Source organism: Urocitellus parryii, chromosome Y (assembly GCF_045843805.1).
Source record: "Urocitellus parryii isolate mUroPar1 chromosome Y, mUroPar1.hap1, whole genome shotgun sequence".
Taxonomy (NCBI): domain Eukaryota; kingdom Metazoa; phylum Chordata; class Mammalia; order Rodentia; family Sciuridae; genus Urocitellus; species Urocitellus parryii.
The window spans coordinates 6,105,955-6,122,892 of NC_135548.1; the positions used below are offsets into that span (position 1 = coordinate 6,105,955).

General features: G+C 36.0%; 1 pseudogene; it reads left to right on the forward strand.

Annotated features, from left to right (window-relative positions):
* The window catches only part of LOC113199488 (E3 ubiquitin-protein ligase SH3RF1-like), a 34,099-nt pseudogene extending 17,724 nt beyond the window's left edge, over positions 1-16,375 (forward strand).
* The last annotated feature ends 563 nt before the right edge of the window (positions 16,376-16,938 follow it).

Here is a 16,938-nt window from a genome sequence, read left to right on the forward strand (position 1 = left end):
ACAGATGATCTCAAAGGAGACAAGTGGAGGAGGGGTAGGTACCTTGTTTCCCATTCATTAGCCTAGTGGCCCCACACCCTTGTCCACAGAGCACCAGGGCCTTCTGGATCTGGAGGGTAACTCACTGTGGCTAAGGTCCTTTGTTTGCTTCCACAGTATTCCCATTTCTCCTCAGCATAATGGAATCTTTGTCAAACAGCCAACACTCAAAAGAAAAGAGTGATTTATCTTTGAGTGACAAAAATTAACTGACTTACCTCTGAATTTTGTCACACTAGTTCTAAAAGATAAGTCATGGCATTTCATAAAGATATATAATTCATTAACATAAAATTATAAATACAGAAATTAAGACAAATGAAAAATAAAAAAGATAATTACAATGAAAAGTAGCTGGAGACCCTCTAACCATCAAATATTAGTCGATAGGGTTCCTAGTACCTAGACAAAGAAGAAAATAGAATTAAAAGCTTCACAGAGCCCCTAGATAGTAAACAAATCAGTGTAGCTTCTCCTTAAAGCCAGACTGAGGAGACAACACAGGAGGTCATAGCCAGCAGGAGGTCCAATGTTTTATGAGCAAAGGGAGCCAGCCAAGAGCACAGGAGGTGCTGAGCATGCAGTGAGTCACAGGTCTGTAAGTTCCAGTTCATCTGCTCACCAAGGAAGTGTCTTCTTGGAGAGCCACTGGGGGTTCTGAGGCACAGTTACCAGGGAGCACAGGGAGAGGCAGGGATGGCTTTATGCCCTTGCCATCATTCTAACATTAACCACCATCATCATTTGACAGCCTGGCTTCTGCTAAGTGGGACATGAGGAGTCTCAGAATCACCTCAAGAAACCACCTGCTCTAGGGACATGCTCCTGCACCAAACTGGGAATGCTGTCAGGCCACATCATTGCCCTTGACCCTGGCCACAGCTGTGTTTCCGAATTACCCACGAACTAGATATGGAGCAGTAAATATTTTCTTAGCATTCAGAGATTATATATATATATATATATATATATATATATATATATATATATATATATATATATATATATATATATATATATAAAATGAACTGACTTATATAATGAACTGACTCCTGGGCTCCACTGAAAAAAAAATGCATCTCTGACTAGAGGGGAAGAATAAAAACTAAACTAGAGCCAGGTGCTTGGTTTTCAGCAGGAAGAGATGAATTGGGAACATTGGAATTACCAAGACTGACTTTGACTTTGGCATCATTTTTACTAGATTCCATTTTGGAAGACAGAGACCCAATCCACTTTATCGAAGGCATATTAAAACTTCTGTGCTCTGCTGGTCCAGATAGTGTACCAAAATTAGAATAAGATACATCCTGCATTTGTAGAAGAAGATGTGGATCAGAATGTGGTTGACCTGGTGGAGGAATTATAGTTGGGCATGATGTAATATGGGACATGTTGCATCAGTAAATAGGAAACTCCACTTGCTGGCTGCTAGCCGCTTCCCAGTCCTGGGGCCACATGTGGCTAAGAGAGCACCTAGCAATCAGCCAGAAGGCATTGTTGTGGGTTGTGGTGAAGAATCGGATCACCTCTAGGATAGGTTTAGAAAGCTTCTGCTCCAATAGACAGCTCATGTCTCCCATTACTGCCTGTATGATGGATGTACATGTAAATTATCTCCACCCTGCTGACCTTTACTCTGATTAGTTCCTGTAAATGATGTTAGCTGTATATGTTTTCTCAATAAATGAGATCCTGCTTTGACTGTTCTCCCTGGCTTGTCTGATTGTCCTCCCAGGAGGGAGTGCTTGCTGTGGGCAACCAGTCGACCTTTCTTGGTTTGTCCTAGGGCATGCTCCCACAATCTCTCCTGCAGGTCAGGAGGGAATGGGGGACTAAAATCCCCAACAGATCATCAGCCTACAGGCCTTTTCCCATGGAATTGACAGGTTCCAGCATTATAAGGCACTCTCTGAGGATCAATTAACCCATTATAGCCTGATTTTCTCCTTTCATTGATAATCTGAGGTCCCAGAGAATTCTCTCAGCCCTAAGGTTTTAAAAGGGGCATTTATCTTAGCAGCACAAATCTGTTTCTTCAAAGCTCTTTTGGCTGATCATCTAAATGAGCACCAATTTCTGATTCATTTTTTTTTCATTTCCAAGTTACCATCATATTTTAGGTCTTCTCCAAGCACAGAAGCCCAATCTTTCATCTGCACCAAGTGTTCAGTCAGAAACTTAATGTGATTTTCTTTAACTCTTAGAACTTGTTCTGCATATACAATAGAGTCTTTCAATTTTATTTTATGTTTATTAATTTCATTCAGTTTTTCTTTCCATACTGCAACTTTTTGTTTCTGACTATCCTGAAGTTGGAAATTTTCTTTCAAAACCTTTTTTTTTATTGCTACATTAAATCCTTCTACATTTGTTTAAAATATTTTCAATGTTGTTTCACCTTGGCTAATAGTAACTTGAGGGCTTTTGGTACAACTTCTAGTGACATAATCTTTCTTGATATATTTGCCATCAATTCTTCCTGTTGAGAATGTTTAGTTTCCTGTTCTTTTAGCTCTTTTTCTAGAAAGAGTATTTTATCCCCAAGTTTAGATTTAGAACCATTCATACATTGCCTCCAAATTTTCTGCTTCTGTGGACTTCTTCTCCAAAATAGCATCCTTTAAAGGTGACTCTAAGCCTTCATACTCTTTTTGAACAAGGTAACTTTCTCAAGTAGTTGACATTTTTCTTCAATTAGTCCAGCAAACTTTAGAGCAAGCTTTTTCTTTTCTCTTCTCACATAATACCTGCTTTCAACACATTTACAACATATCCACAGAAACAAGAGAACAGCAAAAAATTCAACAGCTGCATATATCACCAACTCCCAAGGATATCCATAAGGATGAGGGCCTGGTTTCATATCCACAGACAATTACGCCAAAGCCCTCCATACTTCTTCCAGGCCCAGGCCCAAATACCAGCCCCAAGTAGCTGAGGGAGACCCTTTGGCCATTCAATCACTCTAATGCTGCTTTGCCTACTGCTGCTGCAGCCACAGCTTGCCCAATCACACCCAAACAGGCTGTGGACACTTAGGTCTTTGGTGAGGAACTCAAACCTGCACCAGGCAATGGAGCATACCATTGTGAAGCAGCTTTATGGGTGGAGGGGAGTGGAGCTGTGGGCTTAGGCATGGGAAGCTACAGTGTTAGGCTCCCAGGGTGGGTCTTAGCACACTCAAATGCATAACAGGGAAATCTTGGACCCTTAACTATGCTGTGCCTCCTGAAGCAGTGCAGGTTTTAGTCTGCCCATATTGAGCCATAAGGGACTCCTCTTTTTGCCACCCACCCCTTAGTTTACTTTCAGCCAGGTCAAGGTTGAGCTTTTTTTGTGCTCTTCCATTCAGTCATAATGTCAACTAGTTTAATGTAACTAAAATTCTAAAGCTTTGTAAAATAATTTAAAGAGGTAGTACACCCTATATTTGTACTACTTGCCCTTTTATTGTGATGATTCATTCCTTTCCCTCCTCTCCTGTCCACTCCTTGTTTCCTTTCTTCTTTCCTTTTTTCTCCCTTTCCTTTTCTTGCAGTCTTGGGAGTTAAACTCCAAGGCCTTCTCCATGCTAGTCAAGCTCTCTACCACTGAGCTACATCCAGAGCCTACTGACACTTACTAGAGAAAAACTCTGGAGTTAGACTATTTCAAAAGTAATTTTAGAAGCAAAAATCAGTATGAAAAGTTGTTTTTAAAAAGTACAGCATATGTAATATTTTTTAAAAATAGGAACTTAAAACTTGAGTTGGTTTTCATGTCACTTTTACTAGACTACTACTTATTTAAGTTTTCATAATTGTTTTTCAGATGCTTTTTTGACTTCTTATAGGATTTAAAACTTCTAAGTACCTGAGTCATTATAAATATACAGAAAAAAGAAAGATAAGATGTGACTCTTTGAAATGGCTTTAGCTCCCGAAAGTGAATTATGTTGTTGTTAAGAGAGAGTTCAATGCTTGATGTAAATAAAAGACATCTAATATAGTTTTTGTTCCTAGTTATTCTCTGCTGAATATCCTGTTGGTGGTAGAAGATATTGAGGTTGAAGGTGCATTTCTAAACTAGATTTGTATTTTTATATGAATTTTTAAAAATTGTATCTATGAATTTATTCTTGAATTGTTGATAAGCCAAATCTAATGTTTGAAGGAAAGCATTCAAGATTTGTCTTTGGTTTGCTATATGCCTCTAAAATTTAAAGGCATTATGCCATCATGTGTGAATAGACAAATGCTATTATTATGGCCAGAAATTTATCAATTTAAACTAAAACATTAGTCCAGTTCAATAGGGTATGAAAGTTTAGAAACTTTTAAACAAATATAATTATGTGAGGTTATATATGTTAATTATTTCATGGTGAACATTAATCAGTTTACATACATATATCATAATCAAATTATCAGCTGGGCATGGTGTCACACACTGTAATCCTTGTAGCCTCTTAGGAGGCTAATGCGGGAGTATCACAAGTTTAAGACAAGTCTCAGTAGTTAAGTGAGACCCTGCTTCCAAAAAAAAAAAAAAAAAAAGAAAGAAAAGAAAAGAAAAGAAAAGAAAAGAAAAGAAAAGAAAAGAAAAGAAAGAGAGAACATGGGCCCCTCAAGATCCATTAAGCTACAACACTGAGTTCTGCTGCCATCTGTCACTTCATGACCTAGCATGCCTCAACAGATGCCAGCACCATTCTCTTGAACTTTCAGATCCATGGGCTAAATAAAATATCTTTTCTCTCTAATTTACCAAGAGTGATATTAAAATATAGCAACAGATATCACACAAAGCTTTAGAGACATTACTGGTCAAGGCACACAACTAAAAAGCAACAACACTTCTGGGACTCAAACCAATTGTCTTCAGATCCCTACAAGATAAAAGTAGTTCACCATAAAGTAAAACACAGGAAAACTGGGCTGAAGATTCCTCTTTACTTGTCAGAGCTGTTTCTGTTTGGATGTAAAAGTCACAAAATGAGAGTACCTTGTTTGCATCTACATCATAGGTATCAAGGTACCTACTTTCGAGTGAACTTCCTGAGCCTTGTCCTCATCTGAACATGCAGGTCAATAACATTTTCTTCTTCTTCTTCTTCTTCTTCTTCTTCTTCTTCTTCTTCTTCTTCTTCTTCTTCTTCTTCTTCTTCTTCTTCTTCTTCACTACAAAAGAGTTATTCCCATCAGTAAAGAGACAAAGAGTATAGACATCAAATTCTGTTTCATTCCTTCCCACTCTCCTTTTCCTGTTACTTAGTAGAAAGAAAAATAGTGATGATTCTTATAAACCATTTTTACTTGAAAGATTATAGGATTTTCAAATGGTATAGACACTATAATAGAACACCAAATAATAATAAGATACAAAACCACACGCAGCTATAAAAGTTAAGTCTTGGTCAATTACCTTTGACTTTCCAATATGACATGGGCACCTGGTCTTACCACTTATTTAAATGTGAGAAAGTTTTGCACACTTCACATCATCATTCCCAAGATCACCAGAGATGATGATGAAAGATGCAGTACTTCATGTGCTTCTTGAATATTTCCAGAGTTCAGTAACATCTATTCATACACTTTCCCACAACTTGTAATATCATTTCCTACAAAAAATCTAGTACATAAAATTTTTCCTTGTAAGATGCAAGCATTGTGTTTTAGGGAATCAGTAGTACCATATAATTGGAAACTGGTGAAATGGGTGTGGTTGTGCATCCCTATAATCTTAGTAGTTCAAGAGGCTGAGACAAGAAGATTATGAGTTCAAAGACAGCTTCAGCAAAAAGTGAGGTGTTAAGCAATGTGTGCAATAAAACCCTGTCACTAAATAAAATAGAAACTAGGACTAAGGATGTGGCTCAGTTGTCAAGTGGCCTTGAGTTCAATCCCTGGTACCCCACCATCACCACAAACACACACACACACACACAAAAAAAAAAAAAAAAAAAGATTAACTTTTTCTTTTGGACACCTTACCTTAGGAAATGGAAATATTCATTTCAGAGAATCTACTGTGTAAAATTTATTAATTTAAAAATGTCAATTTGCTTGACAAAAGTATTCACCATTAAAGTACAATAAGGAGTTTGAAGGAGACATGAGAAAACTCAAGGAGAGATACTATGAGCATCCAGGGAGTCCAAAAGATGATCCCTGTGAGTTCCAGCAGCATTCATGCATGGATCAAATAAAACCAATAAACACTCTCATGATTAAAATTATTGTTATAGTGGAAAAAAAAAAACTTTCCCTCTTGGTAAACCTCACTGGGCCACCCCAGGGGTCCTCAAGAACCTCCCACAAATTACTCAGACCACCCCAACCTCCAGCACTGTGGGTAAAAGCCACTCTGATTCACTGGTACTTGTGCCAAGGCAGTTGTACAATATTTTGAATATCAATCCTGGGTATCATCCAAACATCTCCTTAAGTAAGAATCATCCCCCCCCTAAATTTTTAGACAGTTTTTTCTTGATCTATTTCACCTTGTTTTCTGCCTAAAAATACTAGCAGCTGAAAGTAATATCCAGCTCCATGTTAAAATTTAATTTAGAATATATACACAGCCTGATTAAAGTTATAAGCTGTGACACTATTTTTTTTAAAAAACTAAAATGGTGCAAAACCATATGTGACAACACAATTAATCACTCATTTCTTTGGAACCATGTATTATCAATCTCTTTACTCATCTCAACTAGAATAATGGTTCACCCATAAAAGCTGTACATACAGCATTAATTACAGGAAAAAAGTTTGGTTTTATTCCTGGAAATACTTGAATTTATTAAACTACACAACAGTTCTGAATTTAGAATTCCCCTTAAAATTATAGAGAATACCCAAAATGTGACAATTTATTATGCTGCTTAACTTTAAACTGTATAAATTTGTTATAAATGGGCATTGCCCAGTCCATAAGAGCTGGTCAAATGGAAAATAATTAAAATTACCATATAGATTTTTGAAGGAAAATATCTGCATTTGAAGACAAAAAAATAAATGTCTTAATTTTCAAAAGAAAACTGCTAGCTATTTGCAAATTTACAATTCACTAAAGAAATATCACCGTGATTTCATCACCTAAAGTGTATAAGAGTGCCATGAAATTTTACTCGCCAAACAAAAACTTAGAATATAGCCACAAAGTTAAATGTATTTGACAATAAACAATTGTCAATAACAAAGAGCCATGAACCAAACAACTGGTCAAAACAGAAACAGTCAGAGCTCTGAAGATGCACTGAGAAACACAGATTCCCATGAAAGTCTGTTTCTATGAGCACAACAGGCAGCCACACAGATCACATTGCACTTGGATTTCTCTTTTCAAGTTCAAGATATGATGGGGTGCAGGGTAAAGCAGAAGGTCAACTCCAAGGGAGTCATAAGTGAAAGCCATTGACTTATCTCCACAAACATGATTTCCAATATCTGTAAGAGCCACCATCCCATAGTAGTACTAAAATACTCCAGTCTAAAGTGTACTTGTCCCTTCCAAATTCTCCACCATGTTTGCCAGCATCTCCTGCATGGTCTGCAACAAAAGGGAATGCTGCAGTCCAAAGCTGTAGATTGACAGGTCCTGGGGATATTCTGAAAGGAAAGAGGGAGAGGTGTCAATGTGTCACCAGTGCAAGCATCCAGGACCCATCTACCTTGGTGTCTGTCCTTCAGCTGCTTCAGAGAAAAAGTGAAGGCCCTTGCTACCTCTGCACTGTCAGCTGCCCATCACCACAAGTCACTATCATTACTGATCTTGTTTCATACATTATTAAAGTTAGGGTAGCAAGTACTGCCAAACCTAGGGTGTGTATCCTGACAGACACTGCATTGGTGCTTTGTCTGTAGTTCCTGTAGTTCCTTATGACAGGGACTATTACTATCACCAGCAAAAAAGAAAGCAGAGAAATTAGGTCACTTTTCAAAGTCACACATTCAAAAAATATTCAAGCCAAGATAGAAATTTGGACTACTCCAATTCCCATTCATTGGTTTCTAACCCACCAAGCATTTTGTGGATTTAAAAAAAAAATAACATTTAAGGCGGGGCAAGTGGGAGACCATGACACCTGTGTAACATGTCTGTGTAGAGAGTTGGGCAGCCCAAAGGAGTATCCAGGGGCCCTCATGCTTATTTTAGAGAAATAGAAAGCAGCTGGCAAGATTGGGTGTAATCTGCTTTGGCCATGGCAACTACTGGGGGACCATGAACAAGGAGGAAGAGCCAAGGTGCAAGAGTAAAATCTGAAATGGATGCTACATAAATCAATTAAAGAGCTGCACTCAACTATGAACATTTGTGAAGCCTTTCTCAGCGGAGTACATCAAGATAAATGAGCCTGACTTCTTGGATCTTTTAGAGTGTCCTGTGTGTCTAGAATGCCTGGGTTTTTCTGCAAAATTTTTGCCTTGTCCGCACAAGTTTTGAAAAGGATGTTTGCTGGGATCATAGGTCCCCTCAATTGTTTGTACTGGAGGACTATTGTTGGCTCCTATGATGAATATCCAGACAGCATTCTCCCTTTCAGGCTTCTGGATGGCATCAAGTAGAGAGGCCTTGGAAACCTAGTTGGTGGGGGCAGTGGGACCAACTGCACAAATGTATTAATGGTTCATGGCACCACTATGACAAATTGTAGTGCAAAATATCTAGAGAGCTCCCAGTGTAGATGGCAGCCTCGTGTGCAAGCCTGGAGGTCATAGTGAGGGGTATACCTGTTACCCTATCCTAAAGCATTACACAACTATGAAGGAAAGGAGCCTGGAGACTTTAAATTTAGCAAATGTGACATCATCATTATTTGAAAACACATTGATAAAAAAACTGGCTCCACAGGGTAAGTCAATGGGATCCATGGCTTTTCCCCAACCAACTTAGTGCAAATTATTAAACCATTGCCTCAGCCCCCACCTCAGTGCAAAGCACTTTATGACTTTGAAGTGAAAGACAAAAAAGCAGCAGATAATGATTACCTTCTATTTGTTAAGAATGATGTTGTGACTGTTATCCAAAGAGTGGAGGAAAGCTGTGCTGAAGAAATGCTTGAAGAAAAAAATAGGATTATTTCAGATTTCCTACACTGAGTTTAACTTGGATGCTAAGCAGCTGGCAGAATGGGATAAGCCTCCCATGCCAGTAGTTGATGCTGAAACATGTACCTCAGCAGCAGCCCACAGCAGCACTGCTCCAAAGCACTCCTGACACCAAGAAGAATGCCAAAACTCCCCACTCCTTCACTTCCTTCACCATGGCAAACAAGTCCTCTCAGGACTCTCAGAACTGCCATTTTATGCAGATCAGCCCTCCTGTCCTCATCAGCTCCAGCAACCCTCAGCTGCCACAAGGTTCAAAGAACTTTCTGGGTTTTCCTTCTGTTCTCCTTCTCAGATTCATGTGAGTACCGCTGTGTTCATTGTGATCCCATGCTCAAGCAGTCCTGTGACAACTGGCCCCTAGTTCACTTTCCTGTTGGATGTCTCCTCTCCAGGTAGAAGACATGGAAGTATGAATCTTCCCTTTCCAGCACCCCCTCTCTGGCTGCCACTGTCCTCACCTCCATCCTGCCAGATGCTGTGCTGCTTCTGGTGGAATGGGACCTAATGTTATGGCAGAATCCACTGCACACAGGTTTGAAGGTTGAACATTATGAAGATGTTAGTTCTCCCCAAATTTATATGCAGATTTGACGTCATCTCATTACAAATTTTAGTAGTCAATTTTGTGGAAATCGGTATATTAATTCCAAATGTGTATATTAATTAACATATATTAATTCTAAAATTTAACCAGTAATACACATCTCAGAACCTGGGAAGGGGTGAATTTTGAGTATTAATTATTCCTAATTTTATATGATCTACTTAATTTTTAACACTGGATGGGTGTAACAATGATTTGTAAAATTTATAAAAACTACTCTCTTATAAGTAAATGTGGGATGACTTTAGCAAACCAATGATATCAGGTATCCAGAGAAGTTTTGGTATCTATGCTTTTCTTACCAGCCATTTTTAAGTACTGAAGAACATAAGCCTAAATAAGAAAAAGAAAGAAAAAAATAAAAGAAAAGAAAAGTCATCCCCTGCTCCAGAATACATAATTTGATTTTCAAGAGTAAGCAGGTTTTTGAAGTTATAAATAGGTCAACATTTTATGTACTACATGGCTGGCTTTCCTTACAGATTATAGGTAAAATCTATGGATTTAGATCTGCATAAAACTTCATATAATATTCTTCAAGCCACTTAAGAAAAATAGGGTCATGAAATGTTCATGGTTCCTTTAAAACAATACACATTTTGCCCAAAACCTACTCCTCTGGCCACAAAGTGTAATTTGACCATTGAAGTTGCAAATTGAAGACAGAGATGATTTATAATTAAGATAATCTAAAAATACTAGAAATTTGTTTACCCATTATATCATAACAAGTCCAGAAGTCTTTTATCTATCACATAGATATTGGTTGATGAATGAAAACTAACAAGCCATTAGTTTTCAATATGCCTTCAGGAGAACCCTAGAAATGTGACTATGCTGCATTCTTGTAGAAGGTTTTCTTCCACCTATTATTCTCTAATTTAAAGATGACACTGGCACAAATTCCTTAAATTTTATTTCATGGAGAGCAGACTGTGTCATGTGCATTGCATAGATGTCAGTTTCTGAGGTGTCACTGTATATATGGAAAGAAAAGCCCCTGGATAACACAGGAGTTTAAACAAAGGGCAGTAGAAGATATTTTGTTCTATGAATATTTTGGACATGGAATATAATGAAGAATGGTGATTTGACTGCAGATGGACTTAGAAGGAGCAGTATATAAATAAGGAGAAGTCTAATGAAAATGATGAAGATCTCACTGCTCTGAATCATTGGAGAAATTCTTCCTATTTTAACTAAAGATAGTACTGTGAACAGGCAAGATTTGATGTTATAATGAATCTATAATTTCCTTTTCCATTCATTTACATGCACAATTAAAGAACACATCTACTGGGTTGTGTAACCTACTCTCTGAGTCCTGATTCCTCAAGTTTCAGATATGACATACCTTAACACCCCAAGTTATTCAGGTTAATGTGTGGATACTAATTCCATAAAAATAAAACTCTTGTTCACATTCTACAATTAAAAACAAGTTAAAAGGAAGGGATTCCTAACATAGGGAAACTACTTTTTGAAAACTCAAGAGACTGTGCTATATGATTTGAATTTTAAACCATCACCTTGATATGTTTAAGACTTTAGTTTATAAAACAATCAGGCAATTTTATGTTTAACATTAAATAACTAACAATCACGTTAGATGAACATTTATGGGGGAGATTCAGTGAAACTTCTGAACAACTTGTCACTTTTATTGTACACCAATGAGTTGTAAACAAATGATATGCTAAATAATCCTACAGTATAATTTAGGGACATAAAAACAACTGTCATGAAATAGGCAGAGATTACATTTAATCAATCTTTGCAGACTAAAGTAATAAGTATTAAATTAATCAATACAGTTAAATTGAAGATCTATGTGTAACATATTTTTATTAGACTTGTTATTAATGGACCCTTAAATGCTACCACAACTTGAACTCCAGGTTAAATCTAGATAAGGAACCACTTTTGTCACACCAAAAAGAATAATCACTACATTAATAGCCCTTTGTTTCCATGAGCCTCTTCCTGTTGTACAGAATAAAGACAAAGAGGAATCTCTCCTTCCTTCCCAGGGTTATCTACATGGTGGGCAAAATATCATGTTGAAGGCTATGAAACAACTAAAGATAAATCCTGAAAAAAATAAAAGTACAGTAGCTAAGACTGAAAATTATAAAAGAATTTTCATTGTTTTCAAAGATACTCTTTCCAAATCTCTGCTTCTTGGTTTTTTTGTTTGTTTGTTTGTTTGGTTTTTTTTGTTTTGTTTTGTTTTGTTTTGTTTTGTTCTAAATGTCACTGTAACATACAGTCATGAGCCACCTACCATTTTGGTAAATCACAGACCACATATATAATAGCATGTACCACACAGCCCAGCATGTAGCACGATACACTATTTAAGTTCCAAGACAAGTGCACAATGATGAAACAATTTAAAATGCTTTCCTCAGAGGTATCCCTGTTGTTAAGTGCATTACTGTATATTTAAGGATGATTTGTGGTGGTAAAGACTTACCTAAACATGTCTCCCAAACCCTTCAGCATTTCCTTCTTGGCTTTAATTTTATCTTTTTTCTTCTCTTTTCCAGCTTTTTTTTTCTTTTCCCTATCAGTCTGGTCCCCTTTCTCTTGGTTCCCATTCATTTTTTTTTTTTCTGTCCAGAGAGTGCAAAGGCGGATCACTGGCTGTGGGTATAGATTCTTTTCCTGATTGTGAATTTTATTCTGGGTCTCCTTCCACTGGATAATAAAATAAAAAAGATAAGAAATATGGTGTATCACAGCCAGAAAAATTAGTAAGCAAAAATATTTGAGAACTTTACTTTGCCACATTTTCTACAGCATAATGGTCCTGCCCTCAATTTGGATGGCAACACTGTTTAATGCTGAGTAGAATTAGAAGAAAATATGTAATGTGGATGAGTCCCATGCACACATGTCAGCTAAGTGAAGAGGATGCACCAGTAGCAAGACTAAAGTAGCTTCCTGGCTAGATAGCTAGATGGTTCTGTATGCACAGTAACATTCTGGTTGCAACACAACATGTATGAGGGGAGGACTTCAACCCTCCTTACACAGCAGAGACATCTCAGGAATGATGAAAAGATGAAAAGAAAGAAAAAATAAAAGTTTCCTTCACCAAGTACTTTCTTTCTTCTTGATTAAAGCAGTGTATACACATCCTGGTCCCCCATTAATTTGGTAAACTATACCACTCACTATAAGCACACCATTGTTAGCACAAGACTTCTTTCCTCAGAGTTCTAAATAGGACCTTTTATGTTTCTGAACTCCATGGAGAAAGCTTTTGTGTTTATAACAACAACAGATCCTCAGAGGCTCTGTAACATTTCTTTATATTGTTAATGCCAACATTATTAGTAAATGCTAACCTAATATTACCTTTAACTCAATACTCAACAGAGACTCTGCTCTGAAGGCAAGGCATAAGGAAGCATAAGTAAATATTTGTTGAGTAAATTACCATATAAAAGATGAAATGATGAAGACCTATTTTTTTTGCTCTCTATTTATAAAGAATTACCCTACAAATTTTAAAAACATAATGATAGAAACAGATTCTTTAGTAATTTAGTATTTTCATTGGAAAAGCAAAAACCAAATGTGAAAATTCTACAAAGGATGACTCAATCTTCACAAGGTGCCATTTTAAAATGACACTCAAAGTGACTTAAATAAATAAAACACTATTACTGCAAGATTTCATTATACTCAACAATTATCTCATGACCTCAACAACTTCAATCAATTAAGATAGGTAAATAACAATGTAATAAAAATTAATGAGAGTGACCTCCTGGATACTGCAAAGTTCTACATAGATCCTGAGCATGTTGGGTACATAATTTTTTTTATTCCTTATTTTAGTTTGTTATTTTGATTTTGGAAAAGAAAAAAAAAGAATATAGAAAATGAGCAGCCAATGATACAAATGGTGTCAAATAACAGGATCTGCTGTTCTGATCTCTGACTTTTAACACAGAATGTTGAGACCTCTTGGCAGGGACACATTTTTTTCTGAACAACAATTGTAATAATAATAAGAAGATGAAGACAAAGACAGGAAGAAACTAGCATGAAACATGAAAACTTGAGAAACATTTATACTAATATAATAGAATGTGAATAATAATTAATCTGATAAAGAACCAAGTTTATGACAATGAATTGAGAAGGAGAAGGAAAAGTCAATTGATATATAGTAGGGTACTACAGAAGGGGTTTCAAAATATGAGACAATTTCAAATTCATGAATCCTAATATACTCTACTCTAAAACAGACTTATTTAATTTTAAAATCATCTCTCAGTACATTTGGGTAGAGATACAAAAAGACTAGGATTATTCTTCTATTGTTCAATTTCACTCTGCATTCTAAACTTCTCTCTAATCCAGGCATTCATATAAATTTGGTACAAAGATCCCAAAGGTAATAGTAGTATGTGACCTGCATTATTCCCCTCTTCCAACACAATGCTGCAGAACAGGAACAAGGAGGCCACACACTCAGTTTTATGAACCCATACATGTTTGCTTTTTGTTCCCAAATGATTTTGAGATTTAAATGATGGTACACCATGGATGTTTTCTGCCCAGTGGGATAATGTGTAATGGCATCCAACACTTTCCTTTCAACAGGTAAGACCAAGTGAAATGTTCATAATAATCAAAATGGTAGTACCCATCCCTGAAATGAATTTGTAAAAAGTATAAAATGCAGGGATGGGGTTGTGGCTCAGCAGTAGGGTGCTTGCCTAGCATGTCAGCACCACAAAAAATAAATAAATTATAATAAAAATATTAAAGATATTTTTAAAAGTGTAAAATGCACAGAGAGTGCTGAAGTCATGTACATGGGGTGGTGAGAAGATATACTCAAGGAGAGTGTGTGGTGTTAGCAAAAAGGAGCATCCCTAGGGGTTGTGGCTCAGATAGAATGCTCACCTAGCACATATGAGGCCCTGGGTTCAATTCTCAGCACCACATAAAAAATAAATAAAGGTGTTTGGTCCAACTACAACTAAAAATATAAATATTAAAAAATAAGAAGGAGCACCCCTGCTGGAGGGATGGTGAGAAAGAATGTGCAGTTACAGAGCAAATTCAGAAGTTTCCTAAAAAACAAATCAAAGCTCTTTTTTTCTTAAACTGAAATCTTAATGCTTAAAAATGCAAGTAAGCAAATTTTTTTTTTTTATTTTTTTGTACAGGGGATTGATCTCAGGGTTACTAAACTGCCGAGCCCCATCCCAGCCCTATTCATATTTTATTCAGATACAAGGACTCATTTAGTTGCTTAGTGCCTCACTGCTGCTGAGGCTGGCTTTGAACTCAGGATCCTCTTGCCTCAGCCTCCCTAGCTGTTGGGATTACAGGCATGGGCCACCTTCCTGGCTCCTATATTGTACTTTTCAACTAACTGTTGAATGGATTAACTAAAGAGAGCAATTAATAAGGTATTTTACTTTGGAATATATATCTTGAATTCTTTCATAGTAGTTTTATTTTAAAATAAATGGATTCTGGTTTTGATAAAATAAACTTAGTTTGTATTGTTTTTTCTTCAAATGCATGATGAAAAAAGGGTAAGGATAATGAGAAGTAAAAAACAAAACAAAACAAAACAAAACAAAAAAACAACTTAAGTTATCAAATGCAATGTGCTGTGCTATGATTTAGCTAATGAAACAACAAAATTTTCCCAGATGTTCTCATATTATCAATGTAAATTTAGTTTCTTCTAATCTCATGTTACAAAGGTAAAATATGTGTGTTTTACAACAACACTTTTTTTACCTCCTAAGAGAACTACATGAAAAAAAGGCAAGCTACTCAAAAGAAATATGACCATCTTTGCATGACAAAGTTTTCACATTTAAAGTTCTAAATATGATGTACCTTAAAATCAATAGTTACAATTAATAGGATGTATTTGGTTCTGTTATGTTTCATCAACTTAAATTCCCCCACAAAAATAATTTTACTAATTTAGTAATAGGGTGTATAGTTTCTGGCAATTTTTAATTATGAATAAATGTATGTGTGTGTATATATATATATATATATATATATATATATATATATATATATAATTATATATAATTCTGGCAATTTTTAATTATGAATATATGTATGTGTGTATATATATATATAATTATATATAATTTTGGCAATTTTTAATTATGAATATATGTATGTGTGTATATATATATATATAATTATATATAATTCTGGCAATTTTTAATTATGAATATATGTATGTGTGTGTATATATATATATAATTATATATAATTCTGGCAATTTTTAATTATGAATATATGTATGTGTGTGTATATATATAATTATATATAATTCTGGCAATTTTTAATTATGAATATATGTATGTTTGTGTATATATATAAAATTATATATAATTCTGGCAATTTTTAATTATGAATATATGTATGTGTGTGTATATATATATATATATATATATATATATATATATATATATATATAATTTTTTAAATGAAACAAAGCAACATTACTGAATGCATTTCTTGGTCACAACAGAACTGATTTATTGTGTGGGATACTGAAGCAGCTTGCTGAGCGCCAGGCTGGTTGTATAATTTGCATAGAAAAAGGAGCAGATTATACATGTCCTGACCTGTGAAACACAGGTAGGGCCTCAGAGATAAGGGGTCTCCATTTCATTCCAGACAGAAATACACAACATAGAGAGGCCAGGTGTATTAAATGAGATCTGCTGACTATTGCCATCTCTGTAGGAAGAACATAAGAGCTACAAAAAATGACAGATACTAGATACCACATGGATCTAACCCCAGTCTGTTGGTCCTCATTGTGGTGCCTCTGCCAGAATTTCAGCACTGTGGAGAAGAGGAAAGCCTGTTCAGTGCAATTAAATACAGTCACTGGGGAGGAGAACCCAGTTGATGAGAACAATAAAGTATGACTCTGTATGCATCTCTTTAGTAAAGAGGAAACATACCAGTAGAAAACAAGAGACTTAATCATTCTGGGACTTTCTGCTCCTCACTAACTGTCCTCCACTACCTGTTAGTAGCTTTTCATGAACAGCCCACTCTCTATGACAGCTTTTTCAGGGTGCACTGCATCCTTGAAAGGTCTATCTTAACAAAAGATATCTCAGACCTCAGAAAATTATCCTCTTTTCAGAGCAGTGGTGATATGGCATTTTAACTTTA